This window comes from Symphalangus syndactylus, chromosome 18 (genome assembly GCF_028878055.3).
Source record: "Symphalangus syndactylus isolate Jambi chromosome 18, NHGRI_mSymSyn1-v2.1_pri, whole genome shotgun sequence".
Classification (NCBI taxonomy): Eukaryota; Metazoa; Chordata; class Mammalia; order Primates; family Hylobatidae; genus Symphalangus; species Symphalangus syndactylus.
Genome location: NC_072440.2, coordinates 86065115 through 86080530, shown reverse-complemented (window position 1 = coordinate 86080530; position 15416 = coordinate 86065115). Strand labels below are relative to the sequence as shown.

The following is a 15416-nucleotide window of genomic DNA, read 5'->3' as shown; positions in this document are numbered from 1 at the left end:
TGTCAACAAACTGGAAAACTTAGAAGAAATGGATAAATTCCTAGAAACATATAAGCAGCATGACTAAATAATGAAAAAATAGAAATCCAAACAGACCTCTAAGTAGTAAGGACACTGAATCAGTAATCAAAAACCTCCCAAAAAAGAAAAGCCTTGGACTGGATGGCCTCACTGGAAAATTCTACAAAACATTTAAAGTAGAATTAACAATTCTCAAACTCTGCCAAAAAAAAATTAAAGAAAAAGGAACATTTTCAGTCTCATTTTATTAGGCCAGCATTATCCTGATACCAAAGGCAGACAAGAATCCTACGAGAAAACTACAGACCAATATCCTCGATGAATATTGATACAAAAATCTTCAACAAAATCTTAGCAAACTGAATTCAACAGCACAGAAACAGTTCATACATCATGACCAAGTGAGATTTAGCCCTGGGATGCAAGGATGGTTCAATATACAAAAATCAATAAAACAGATTGTTGTCCTGACAGAACAAAGGACAACAATCACATGATCATCTTAATTGTTGCAGAAAAAACACTTGACAAAATTCAACACCCTTTCATGATAAAAAACACTCTACAAACTAGGATCATAAAGAAATTACTGGCTGGGTGCGGTGGCTCATGCCTGTAATCCCAGCACTTTGGAAGGCTGAGGCGGGTGGATCACCTGAGGTCAGGAGTTCGAGACCAGCCTGACCAACATGGTGAAACTCCATCTCTACTAAATACAAGAAATTAGTCGGGCATGGTGGTACATGCCTGTAATCCCAGCTACTCAGGAGGCTGAGGCAGGAGAATCACTTGAACCTGGGTGGCGGAGGTTGCACTGAGCCGAGATTGTGCCATTGCACTCCAGCCTGGGCAACAGAGTAAGACTCCGTATCAAAAAAAAAAAAAAAAAGTTTTCTCAACACATTAAAGGTCATATACGAAAAGCCCACAGCTAACAGCATACTCAAAGGTAAAAAAAATGAAAATGGAAAAGCTTTCCTTTTCTTAAAGGAAAATTTAAGATCAGGAATAAGGAAAAGATGCCCACTTTGGCTTCTTCTAGTCAGCATAGTACTGGAAGTCCTAGCCAGAGCAATTAGACAAGAAAAGAAATAAAAGGCATCCAAATTAGAAAGGAAGAAGTAAAATTATCTTTATTGACAGATGACATGCTCTTAAATGTGGAAAACCCTAAAAATTCCACAAAAGATTCTAACAAAATAACTGTTAGAGCTAATATACAAATTCAGTAAAGTTGCAGGATACAAAATAAACACTCAAAAGTCATTATTTCTATATACTAACAATGAATAATCTGAATAGGAAATTAAGAAAACAAAACAATTTACAATAGCATCAAAAATAATAAAATACTTAGGAATAAACTTAACTAAGGAGGTGAAAGACTTGTAACTGAATACTACAAAGCATTGCTGAAAGAAATTTAAAAAGACAAATAAATGGAAAGACATCCCATATTCATGGGTTAGAAGACTTAATATTGTTAAACTGTCCATACTACTCAAAGCACTCTACAAATTCAATGCAACCCCTCTCAAAAATCCCCATGGCATTTTTTTTTTGATAAATAGAAAAAAATTAAAATTCATGAGCAATATCAAAGGACCCAGAACAGCCAAAAGTATTACAAAGTTGGAGGATTTACACCTACTTCCTGATTTTAAAACTTACTACAAAGCTACAGGAATCAAAATAGTATGGTATTGGCATAAAGACAGACATATAGACCAATGGAACAGAGAGCCCAGAAATAAAGCCTCATGTTATATGGTCAAAGAATCTTTGACAAGGGTGCCAAAGTTACACAATGAGGAAAGATTAGTCTCTTCAATAAATGATGCTGGGAAAATTGGATATCCACATGCAAAAGAATGATGAACCCTTATCTTATACTTTATACAAAAATTAATCCAGAATAAAGGCCTAAATATAGACCTGAAATTATAAAACTCCTAGAAGAAAACAGCAGAAAAATCTTCGTGACATTGGACTTGGCAATGATTTCTTGGATATGACACCAAAAGCACAGATAACAAAAGCAAAAACAGGACAAATTGAACTACATCAAACTTAAAAACTTTCACACAGCAAAGGAAACAACCAAAAGAGTGAAAAAGCAACCTACAGAATGGGAGGAAAATATTTGTAAACCATATATCAGATAAGGGAATAATATCTAGAATATATAAAGAGCTCCTATAACTCAATTAAAAAAAAACTAAATAACCTTATTTTAAATTGGGCAACAGACTTGAATAGACATTTCTCCACAGAAAACATACAGATGGGCAACAAACACAAGAAACGATGCTCAACATCACTAATCATCAGGGAAATGCAAATTAGAACCACAATGAGATACCATCTCATCCATTAAGAGGCTCACTATAAAAAAGAAAAAAAAAACAGAAAATAATAAGTGTTGGAGAGCATGTGGAGAAATAGGAATCCTTGCACATTGTTTGTAGGATTCTAAATGGTGCATTTGCTATGGAAAACAGTACAGTGGTTTCTCAAAAAAACTAAAAATAGAATTACCATATGATCCAGCAATCCAAATTCTGGATATATAGCCAAAAGAATTGAAAACAGCAGATATTTGCACATCTATGTTCACTGCAACATTATTCACAATAACTGATATGTGGAAACAACTTAAATGTCTATCAAGGAAGAAATGGATTTAAAAAATGTGTTATATACATTACAATGGAATATTATTCAGCCTCAAAATAGAAAGAAATCCTGTCACATGCTACAACATGGATGAACCTTGAGGACATTATGCTAGATGAAATAAGCCAATCACAAAAAGACAAATAGCCAGGTGTGGTGGCTCACACCTGTAATCCCTGCACTTTGGGAGGCCAAGGTGGGCAGATCACCTGAGGTCAGGAGTTCGAGACTAGCCTGACCAACATGGTGAAACCCCATCTCTACTAAAAATACAAAATTGGCTGGGTGTGGTGGCACATGCCTGTAGTCCCAGTTACTCGGGAGGCTGAGACAGGAGAATCGCTTGAACCCGGGAGGAGGAGGTTTCGGTGAGCCAAGATCGCACCATTGCACTCCAGCCTGGGCAATAAGAGCAAAACTCCATCTCAAAAAAAAAAAAAAAGACAAATATTGCATGATTCCACTTATATGAGGCATCTAAAGTAATGAAACTCAAAATCAAAGGCAGAATGGTGGCCAGGGGCTGGGGGAGGAGGGAATGGGGAGTTGTTCATGGGCACAGAGTTTCAGTCATACAAGATGGAAAAGTTCTAGATATCTGTTGTACAACAATATGCATTTAATTAACAATACTGTACTGTACACTTAAAAATTAAGAGGGTAGGCTGGGCACAGTGGCTCATGCGTATAATCCCAGCACTTTGGGAGGCTGAGGTGGGAGGATTGCTTGAGCCAGGAGTTAGAGATCAGCCTGGGCAACACAGTGAGCCTCCGTCTCTACAAAAAAAAAAAGAGAGAAAAAGAAAAAGAAAAAGAAAAAATTAGCTAGGTGTGGTGGCACTTGCCTGTATGGGAGGCTAAGGCAGGAGGATTGCTTGACCCCGGGAGGTCGAGGCTGCAGTGAGTCATGATCACACCACTGCACTCCAACCTGGGTGACAGAGCAAGACCCTGTCCCCACTAAAATAAAATTTAAAAACAAAAATAAATTAAGAGGTTAAAATTTTGTACTTTTTACCACATTTTTTATTTTATTTATTTATTTATTTATTTATTTGAGACAGAGTTTGCTCTGTTGCCCAGGCTGGAGTGCAGTGGCACGATCTCAGCTCACTGCAATCTCTGCCTCCTGAGTTCAAGTGATTCTCCTGCCTCAGCCTCCCGAGTATCTGGGATTACAGGTGCCCGCCAACATGCCCAGCTAATTTTTGCATTTTTAGTAGAGACAGGGTTTTGCCGTGTTTCCCAGGCTGGTCTCGAAGTCCTGAGCTCAAGTGATCTGCCCACCTTGGCCTCCCAAAGTGCTGGGATTACAAGCATGAGCCACCACAATTGGCCCACAATTTTTAAAAATTGACAAAGAAAAAATTTAAAAATTTTTAAAAAGACAAAGAACAAAACACAAGGCAAAAGTTTTAAATAGACATTTCTAAGGAAGATAGACAAAGGGCCAAAAAGCACATGAAAAGATGTTCTATATCATTGGTCATTAAGGAAATGCAAATCAGAATTACAGTGAGAGACCACTTCACTCCCATTAGGATGGCTATAACAAAACCAAACCAACAAACAGGCAAACTGTAAATTACAAACCAGAAGAAAGGCCGGGCACAGTAGCTCACACCTGTAATCCCAGCACTTTGGGAGACCGAGGCAGGCGGATCACGAGGTCAGGAGATCAAGACCATCCTGGCTAACACAGTGAAACCCCGTCTCTACTAAAAATACAAAAAAATTAGCCGAGTGTGGTGGCGGGCACCTGTAGTCCCAGCTACTTGGGAGGCTGAGGCAGGAGAATGGCGTGAATCCGGGAGGTGGAGCTTGCAGTGAGCCAAGATCGCGCACTGCACTCCAGCCTGGGCAACAGATCAAGACTCCGTCTAAAAAGAAAAAAGAAAACAGAAGACAACAAGTGTTGATGGAGATACAGAGAAACTGGAATCCTCATACGTTGCTGATGGGAATGTGAAATTGTTCAACTACTACTGTGGAAAACAGTTTGACAGTTCCTCAGTAAGTCTAACATAGAATTACCAAACAACCCAGCAGTTCCACTCCTAGATATTTACCCAGAAGAACTGAAAACAGGGATTTAAACAAAAACTTGTACAGGAATGTTCTTACCAGCACTATTCAGAGTAGTCAAAAGAATAACCCAACTGTCCATCAGCTGCTGAAAGGATAACACATATGGTATATCCATACTTTAGAATATTATTCAGTCATAAAAAGTAACATAGTATTGATACACACTACAGTATAGATGAACATGGAAAACATTATGGTAAATGAGTGAAGCCAGACACAAAAGGCCACGTGTTATATGATTCCATCATATGAAATAGCCAGAAGAGGTACATCTATAGAGACAGGGAGCAAATTAGTGGTTGCCAGGGCTGAGGATGGAAATGGGGAGTGACAGCTTAATGGGCACAGAATTTCCTTTTAGGCGATGAAAATGTCCTGGAACTAGTGATGATGATTGCACAACATTGCAAATGTACTAAATGCCACTGAATTGTACCTTTTTTTTTTTTTTCGGAGGCAGGGTCTCTCCCTTTGGCCCAGGCTGGAGTCAAGTGGCTTGATCACAGCTCACTGTAACTTCGAACTGTTGGGCTCAAGTGATCCTCCTGCCTCAGCCTCCCTAGTAGCTGGGACTACAGGTATGTACCACCACGCCTGGCTAATTTTTCTATTTTTTGTAGAGACAAGGTCTTGCTATATTGCCCAGCCTGGTCTCAAACTCCTGGCCTCAAGCAATCTTCCTGTCTCAGCCTCCTGTTTCAAAGTGTTAAAATTACAGGCATGAGCCACTGTGCTTAGTCTAAATTGTAAATTCTTAAATGAGGAATTTTAAATTTGTTGTGAACATAAATTTATGTGAATGTTACCTCGATTTTAAAAAAGTGTTGCATAATTTAATCAACAGTTCATTAGTAAATTAAACAGTTTTGTTAGTGATGGAAGATATCTGAGTTACCTGGAGTTACCCATAACGAATCTATACAGATCTGCGGCAACCTCAATTCTTGCCTCCTTGGAAGAAAGAATTCAACCGAGGGGCATAAGGCAGAAGAGATGGAGGCACGTTTCAGAGCAGGAGTGGAAGTTTATTAAAAAGCTTCAGAACAGTAAGGAAAGGAAGGAAAGGGAAAAAAAAGAAGGAAAGTACAACTGGAAGAGGGAAGTGGGATGACCTGAGAAATCAGTGTGCAGCTTGACCTCTGGACTTGGGGCTCTATATATTGGCATACTTCCGGGATCTTGCATTATAACTTCTCCCCACTCCTGAGATCTTACTGGGAAGCTGCTGATCAGTTTCAGGTATTTTCTATCTATTAGGAAATGGTCCTTCCCTGGCACCAGCTGTGACCAATTATTACTTTAGAGAAACAGCTGGCCGGGCACAATGGCTCATGCCTGTAATCCCAGCACTTTGGGAGGCCGAGAAGGGCGGATCACCTGAGGCCAGGAGTTCGAGACCAGCCTGGCCAATATAGTGACACCTCCCCCCACCATCTCTACTAAAAATGCAAAAATTAGTTGGGCTTGGTGGCGCAGGCCTGTAGTCCCAGCTACTTGGGAGGCTGAGCCAGGAGAGTTGCTTGAACCCAGAAGGCAGAGGTTGCAGTGAGCCGAGATCATGCCACTGCCCTCCAGCCTGGGTGACAGAGCAAGATCCTGTCTCAAAAAAAAGAAAAAAAAAAGAGAGAGAAACAGTTAACAACCGCCTGACCATCACCTGACGGTCTCCTAACACTCCTGGTGTATGTATTGGTGGGGAGCCCTCTCCTGCCCTGCTCATACCTGACTAGCTACCTACTGTAACAATTTGACTTAATAAGATTCCGCTGACTGGCCAGGCGCGGTGGCTCCCGCCTGTAATCTCAACTGTTGGGGAGGCCAAAGCGGGTGGATCACTTGGAGTCAGCAGTTTGAAACAAGTCTGGCCAACACAGCGAAACGCTGTCTTTACTAAAAACATAAAAATTAGCCAGGCGTGGTGGCACGAGTCTGTAATCCTAGCTACTTGGGAGGCTGAGGCAGGAGAATCGCTTGAACCCGGGAGGTGGAGCTTGCAGTGAGCCGAGATTGTGCCACTCCACTCCAGCCTGGGGGACAGAGCGAGACTTCGTCTCAAAAAAAAGAAAAAGAAAAAGAAAAAAAGATTCCACTGACAACACAAATAAATTGAAATCTGTAATTTGATTAAAAATTAGAGATTCTCATGTCATGTAACAGTGATTTCACAGTGAGTTTTGAGTTTACACTGGGTTTACTAGTGAGGCCAGGACCATAACATGAAAGATAATCCAATCAACCATGAAGGCGTTCCCATCAGCTGTTCAGTCACTCTGTAGGTGACTGGGTGGGAACTTTCCCACAACTTCTGGAAACTCCTTGGTGGGCGGATCACCTGAGGCCAGGGGTTCAAGACCAGCCTGGCCAACATGGTGAAACTCCATCTCTACTAAAAATAATTTTTTAAAAAGTGAGCCAGGCGTGGTGGTGCATGACTGTAAACCCAGCCACTTGGGAGGCTGAGGCAGGAGAATCTCTTGAACCCGGGAGGCAAAGGCTGCAGTGAGCTGAGATCGTGCCACTGCACTCCAGCCTAGGTGACAAAGCCAGTGAGACTCTGTCTCAAAAAAAAAACAAAAAAAAAGCCAGGTGTGGTGGCTCACGCCTGTAATCCCAGCACTTTGGGAGGCCAAGACGGGTGGGTCACGAGGTCAGGAGATTGAGACCATCCTGGCTAACATGGTGAAACCCCGACTCTACTAAAAATACAAAAAATTAGCCGGGCGTGGTGGCGGGCACCTGTAGTCCCAGCTACTCGGGAGGCTGAAGCAGGAGAATGGCGTGAACCTGGGAGGCGGAGCTTGCAGTGAGCTGAGATCGCGCCACTGCACTCCAGCCTGGGCAACTGAGCTAGACTCCGTCTCAAAAAAAAAAATAAATAAAAATAAAAATAAAAAATAAAGTACCAATTATGTTATGGTTTTGTGCTGGGAACAACTCTATTTCCCCAGGAACTAGGGGATCTCGCTCCTTTTCCTGTTCTGATTCCAATGGAATGCCAGTGTGTGAACTCCTAGGATTTGCTGCCACCGTCAAGATGTCAGGTTTTAAATCCAGAGAAGGAAGCTACATCACGCTTTTGGAGCCATGCATATTATCCACGTCTATCTATTGCTCATATTGGCAGAGGAGTGCTTTTGGTGTTTATCTTAAAGTAAGTCATGACCCAACCCAAGGTCACCTAGATTTTCTCTTGTGTTATTCTCTAGGAGTGCTATTATTTTATATTTTACATTTAGGTCTATGATCCATTTTGAAATAATTTTTGTGAAGGATGTAAGGTCTGTGTCTAGATTAGTTTTTTTGTTATATGTATGTCCAATCGTTCTGGCACCATTTGTTGAAAAAGACTGTGATTTTCCATTGAATTGCCTCTCCTTTGTCAGAGATCAGTTGACTATATTTGTGTGGATCTATTTCCAAGCTCTCTGTTCTATTCCATTGATGTATTTGTCTTATTGCACAGATTGGAATTTCAGGGGAATTGTTGGACAATCTGTCTCAGGCGACAAAGGCAAAGCTGTTGGATCCCCAGCTAATTATTGACTTGGCTCACAGAAAAGATGTTGGATTATTTCAACAGGTTTTTGTTTTGTTTTGTTTTGTTTTGTTTTGTTTTGTTTTGTTTTGTTTGACAGTCTTTCTCTGTCGCCCAGGCTGGAGTGCAGTAGCGTGATCTCAGCTCACTGCAAGCTCTGCCTCCCGGGTTCATGCCATTCTTCTACCTCAGCCTCCCAAGTAGCTGGGACTATAGGTGCCCGCCACCACGCCCAGCTAATTTTTTGTATTTTTAGTGGAGACAGGGTTTCACCATGTTAGGCAGGACGGTCTCGATCTCCTGACCTCGTGATCCGCCTGCCTCGGCCTCCCAAAGTGCTGGGATTACAGGTGTGAGCCACCTCGCCCAGCCTATTTCTACAGTTTTACTCCATCATTTGCAGTCACTTAAGCCCAGATGACACCAAGTCCATCTGAAATGTTCAGGCAAGTGTGATTCTGAAATGGTGTGAAAGACCACTGACACAAAACCTCTCTTTTGGGAAACAGTTTGAATAATTTTTTTTTTTTTTGAGACAGAGTCTCGCTCTGTCGCCCAGGCTGGAGTACAGCGGCATGATCTCGGCCCACTGTAACCTCTGCTTCCCGGGTTCAAGCGATTCTCCTGCCTCAGCCTCCCGAGTAGCTGGGATTACACGCACCCACTACCATGTCTGGCTAATTTTGCATTTTTAGTAGAGATGGGGTTTCGCCATGTTGGTCAGACCGCCTCGGCCTCCCAAAGTGCTGGGATTACAGGTGTGAGCCACTGTGCCCAACCCGAATAAAGTAATTTTTAAAGGATTCTGAAACTTGCCATGTTTTGAAAATAAAGAACACGATTTAAAAAGCAAGAGATGGGCTGGGTGCAGTGGCACATGCCTGTAATCCCGGCACTTTGGGAGGCTGAGGTGTGTGGATCACTTGAGGTCAGGAGTTCGAGACCTGTCTGGCCAACATGGTGAAACCCTATCTCTACTAAATACAAATATTAGCTGGGCGTGGTGGTGTACGCCTGTAATCCCAGCTACCTGGGGGCTAAGGCATGAGAATTGCTTGAACCTGGGAGGCAAAGGTTGCAGTGAGCCAAGATCGCTCCAGCTTGGGTGACAGAGTGAGACTCTGTCTCAAAAAAATAAAATAAATAAATAAATAAATAGGAAGAGATGAAAAGGATAATAAAGCTTCAGTTTAAAAATGTCTTAGAATGGAGTATTGCAATAGGTCCATTATATGATAGTGAGGAAAATCAAGGACAAAATATGCTATATTCTATGCAATAAAGATCCTCTGATTTCATAAGAAAAAAAAAAATGTCTTAGAATGAAGCATGCATTTTTGTTCTTGCACCCAGCTTCTTCTCGCCTTGCATCCTGGCTTCCCGGTATTGGAAGAAGGGACCATCCTCTTCCTCGTCCCGGCCCCCTAAATCCTGCCATTGAAAGGGTTGAATGGTGGGGACTGGAGGTGTGCACAGCAGCAGCAGGGGGTCCCCAGCTAATTGATGCCAGAAGTAGCAGTTGCTAGAGAAGCATTCTGCCCGCTTCACTATGGCGGCACTTCCTTCAGACTCCTGGCAGCCACTCAGTGTTTACTTGGAGACCAGCATGGGAATAATTGTACTGGAGCTGTATTGGAAGCATGCTCCAAAGACCTGTAAGAACTGCTGAGATGACTCGTCGAGGTTACCACAGTGGCACAAAATCCCACAGAATCATCAAAGATTTCATGATCCAAAAACGTGACCCAACAGGGACAGGTCAAGGTGGTGCATTTATCTATGGCAAACAGTTTGAAGATGAACTGCATCCAGACTTGAAATTCACGGGGCCTGGAATTCTCACAATGGCCAATGCAGGGCCAGACACCAATGGCAGCCAGTTCTTTGTGACCCTCGCCCCCACCCAGTGGATCAACAGCAAACACACCATTTTTGGCCAAGTGTGCCAGGGGATAGGAATGGTGAATCGAGTAGGAATGGTAGAAACAAACTCCCAGGACCGCCCTGTGAACGATGTGAAGATCATTAAGGCATACCATTCTGGGTAGACTTGCTGCTCTCTTGAACAGTCTTCTGAGATGGCCCCAGTGAACCAGCTTCCCAATGACCTAGAATGACATGTAATGCTAAATTTTATTTTGGCCTTGCAAATCACGATGCTTAGGAAGCCTGCAGTCTTAGGTGAGTTAGAGATGGAAGTGTGTTTCAATAGAATGCTTCTTTTCTCTTCCCCAAGTGCCTAGGTTGACAGAGCATTTGCACAGATGCCCCTGTTTATCCATAGGTTACTACTTACTGCACATGACCCATAATGCTCTGGCTGCTCTGATATTCTTGGAACAAAATGCAGCAGATGCTGTCATTTCTCGTGTTTTTGCCTAACCAAACTTCTTCCTGATTTATATTCTGGCCTACACTGCAGTCTTTGATGGCTGACAGTCACAGAATTCAAAACCAAGTAGTGTCTATCAGCCCTCTTAACTTTGTGCACACCATATTTCAGTCTCCTACGTTTGTTCTTCTAGGGGATGTATACATCTGTCTCTATATTTTCCCTCTCAAAACCAGAACATCTGCTGGGCACGGTGGCTCACACCTGTAATCCCAGCACTTTGGGAGGCCGAGGCAGGCGGATCACCGGGCTTAGGAGTTAAAGACCAGCCTGGCCAACATGTTACAACCCAGTCTTTACTAAAAATACTAAAATTAACCAGATGTGGTGGTGCATGCCTGTAGTTTGAGCTACCGGGGAGGCTGAGGCTGGGGAATCCCTTGAACCTGGGAGGCGGAGGTTGCAGTGAGCCGAGGTCGAGCCACTGCACTCCAGCCTGGGTGACAGAGCAAGACTCTGTCTCAAAAAAAGAAAAAGAAAAAAAAAAAAAACCCACAAAACCCAGAACATCAACACTGCTGTTTCTGACACCTAGACATCCCACGCAAAGCCACACTGACTTTTTGCAAAATGAAAAACACATCCAAAAATCAAGCTTCTAAGAAGTGGGGAATAATAATGCGTAATAATCAAGAAATGAATTTATTAAAAGGAAGCAGAAGAATTGACCATCTTTGTCCCAGAGAAGAGGAGAAATCTGTAGTGAGCTCAAGGACAGACTATGAATTCTCCGTAAAAAGTAGTACTCTCAAAAAGGAGAAGTGTCACTTAAGTTTTCTTAACCTAAGACTTTAGAGAAATTAGATATGAGATTTTTATACATTAAGTTGTTGGACTTTTTTTTATTCTTTCTGGATTTTTGAGGGAGGAGTAAGAGAGGAAGAAAGTTAATATAATACCTATGTAATACATAGAAACTTCTAAAATAAAATGTCATCGATGGTTGAAATTGCAGACAAACAAAAATGTCTTAGTGATTACAGAGCTTAATTAAAATCAATTTTACAAAACTAAAAATATAGAATGAGCCAGGTGCAGGGGTGAGCGCCTGTAGTCTCAGCTCCTTGGGAGGCCAAGGCAGGAGGATTGTTTGAGACCAGGAGTTCAAGGTCAGCCTGGGCAACAAAGTGAGCCTCATCTCTAAAAAAAAAAAATTAATTAAATTAAAGTAAATAAAATTTAGAGTAATGAATATAATGAAACATTATAATTTATGACATTTTCCCTTAAGTTTAAAATACTATTTCGAGACAAAGGTTTTATTTGTTTTGGCTAAATATGCATTATTTGCTTAAAAATAATAGACTTGGATAATATTCATGACTCCAAAAGCATGGTATAACCTCCTTCTCCAGATTTGAGACCTGATGTTTTGAAGGTGGCAGCAAGTCCTAGGAGTTGACATACTGATTCCTTATATAACTAGGACCTATTTCTGTTGCCCATTTCAGGCAACTGCCATGGGATTGTAACTACAAACCCTGCTGCCAACCCGAGGACATCAGCTGACAGCCATCTGAGGACACAGTCACAATTCTGAGTCTGTACAATGTCCAGCCAGAGTCGCTCAGTGGGGTAAATAATTACCTCAATCATATACCCCATACATTGTCTAATCCTTAATCTTGTAAAAGAGAACCTGGAGGAGAACAGAAAATACAGTTTGAACAAAATGTTGAAACTGTATCCGTGGAAATTACTTAGTGATTGTGAATGAAATGAAAGACAACTCCAAACAAATCAAAAGGTAGGTTATGTATGTTCGGTGCAAGTAATAAATGCCTATATTTGAAATAAAGATGTAGTGAAAGACTTTCTCTCAGCAAAGAAACTTAGGGTGAATGAGGGCACAGTGGTCACCTCCCTGGGTGACCTTTGAGGTGGCCAGCCAGCTGTGCCCTGCTGTGGGGGACCCACCATCCCCACAAACTCTCATCTTGACCCGTTTCCCAGGGACTCTGCCCAATAAGCCTTTGCCCCAGTGGGGAACAGCTGGGCTGTGAGGCCCAGTGCTACCATTCTTTCTTTCTTTCTCTCTTTTTATTTTTTGAGACAGGATCTCACTCTGTTGCCCAGGCTGACAGAACCTTGGCTCACTGTAGCATTGACCTCCCTGGCTCAAGTGATCCTCCCACCTCAGCCTCCCAAGTAACTGGACCACAAACTTGCACCACTACACTTAACTAGTATATATATATATGTTTTTAGAGATGGGGTCTTGCTATGTTGCCTAGGCTGCTCTGGAACTCCTGGGCTCAAGCGATTCACCTGCCTCGGCCTCCCGAAGTACTGGGATTACAAGGCATGAACCACTGCACCCTGCTATGAGGACTCTTTTAATTCCTATTTTACAAGGAGAGACAGTGGTGTGCTGGCAAATGTTTTACAACCACACTCCAGAAAAAAAAAAGAGTCCTGATTCATAAGATTTGCCAGTTTCTGTAGTGTAAATACACCCACCGTGGTCAGTTTCAAGCTATCAACATGCTATCCCTGAACACAGAGTTGGGAAGAGATGGAAAGTAGCACAACATTATATAGTTTTTCTACTGTGCAGATATGATGGACATAAATAACCCCAAGAGCACAGAAAATAGTAAAATGGGCCTGGCACGGTAGCCCAGCTGTAATCCCAGCACTTTGGGAGGCTGAGGTGGGAGGACTGCTTGAGCCCAGGAGGTCAAGCCTGCAGTAAACCGTGACCGGGCCACTGCACTCCAGCCTGGGCAACACAGCAAGACTCTGTCTCAAAAAAGAAAAGAAAAGAATAGAAAGTAATAAAATAATGAGGAAATGATGAGTCAAATATTTCTTATGGTTGTGTCATATAATTTACTTGTAACTTTTTATAATTTAATTTAAAATAATGGCTGTCTTTAATAATCTACTTGCAAAATTCCTGAAATTTTGACAATTAGCTTTTTTTTAAAAAAATTAATATTTATTTATTTATTTGTTTATTTTGAGACAGAGTCTCACTCTGTCACCCAGGCTGGACTGCAGTGGTGTGGTCTCCACACCGCAACCTCTGCCTCCCAGGTTCAAGTGATTCTTGTGCCTCAGCTTCCCAAGTAGCTGGGATTACGGGCGGGTGCCACCATACCCAGCTAATTTTTGTATTTTTAGTAGAGACAGGGTTTCACCATGTTGGCCAGGCTGGCCTCGAACTCCTGGGCTCAAGTGATGCACCCACCTCGGCCTCTCGAAGTGCTGGGGTTACAGATATGAGCCACTACGCCCGGCCTGACAATTAGCTTTTGCCACCACTGGGCAAGTAACTTGCACAGTCAATCATCCTTTCAGTCATAGGCCACTTTGCCTCATCTGCTGATGCCTGCAGTTAGCCAGGCACCATGTTAGTCCTTGTGGGGAATCAATTTGGAATAGATATGTATCTATTCTCCTACAAGGATAGACATGGTGTCTGGGGAGGTGTATAGAAGTAAATGACTAAAATGCAGTATAATAAGTGTTATGGCAGTGGTGTGACATGCACACTGAGGAGAGATTAATCTGATTTATCTTGGGGAATTAGACTGTTTTGTTTCATGAGACAGGGTCTCACTCTGTTGCCCAGGCTGGAGTGCAGAGGCACGATCATGGCTCCCTGCAGGCTTGACCTCCTAGGCTCAGGTGTTCCTCCCACCTCAGACTCCCGAGTAGCCGGGACTATAGGCAGGTACCACCACTTGGCTAATTTTTGTAGTTTTTGTAGGGGCAGAGTTTTATTTACCATGTTGCCCAGGCTGGTCTCAAACTCTTGGGCTCAAGTGATCCACCCGCCTCAGCCTCCCAAAGTGCTGGGATTTCAGGCGTGAGTCACCATGCCTGGCTAGACAGCTTTTTTTTTTTCTGAGATGGAGTTTCATTCTTGCTGTCCAGGCTGGAGTGCAATGGTGCAATCTCAGCTCACTGGAACCTCTACCTCCCGGGTTCAAGCGACTCTCCTGCCTTAGCCTCCCAAGTAGCTGGGATTACAGGCACCCGCCACCATGCCCAGCTAATTTTTTGTATTTTTAGTAGAGATGGCATTTCACCATGTTGGCCAGGCTGGTCTCGAACTCCTAACCTCAGGTGATCCACCTGCCTCGGCCTCCCAAAGTGCTGGGATTACAGGCATGCACCACCATGCCTGGCTAATTTATTTTTGCATTTTTAGTATAGACAGGGTTTCACCATGTTGGTCAGGCTGCTCTTGAACTCCTGACCTCAAGTGATTCACCTGCCTTGTCCTCTCAAAGTGCTGGGATTACAGGCATGAGCCACTATGCCTACACCTGGCCGATTGTTAGGTTTTTAGTTGTGAAATATTATTGTGGTTATAATGTAAAAAAAAAAAAGTTTCTAAGCTGGGCATGGTGGCCCATGCCTGTAGCTGTAGCTACTCAGTAAGCTGAGGTGGGAGGGTCTCAGATTCCAGCCTAGCCTGGCAAAATAGCAAGACACCATTAAAAAAAAAAAAGTTTCTATCTTTAGAGGTAGATATAGAGATATTTACAGATAAAATACTGGGCTCAGTGGCCCATACCTGTAGTCCCACCCACTTGGGAGGATTGTTTGAGCCCAGGAGTTCAAGACCAGCCTGGGAAGTATAGTAAGACCCTCTCTTTTAAAAAATACAAAGAAAGGCCAGGCACGGTGGCTCACACCTGTAATCCCAGCACTTTGGGAGGCCGAGGCAGGCAGATCACCTGAGGTAGGGGT

At 42.7% G+C, this 15416-nt stretch overlaps 1 protein-coding gene and 1 pseudogene across 1 annotated transcript in view; one reads left to right on the top strand and one right to left on the bottom strand.

Moving 5' to 3' along the window:
- ASXL2 (ASXL transcriptional regulator 2) overlaps positions 1 to 15416 on the bottom strand; it is a 555729-nt gene that overhangs the window by 420253 nt on the left and 120060 nt on the right. The gene's annotated exons all lie outside the window — the stretch shown is intronic.
- Positions 7708 to 11419, top strand: LOC129468001 (peptidyl-prolyl cis-trans isomerase-like 1; annotated as a pseudogene).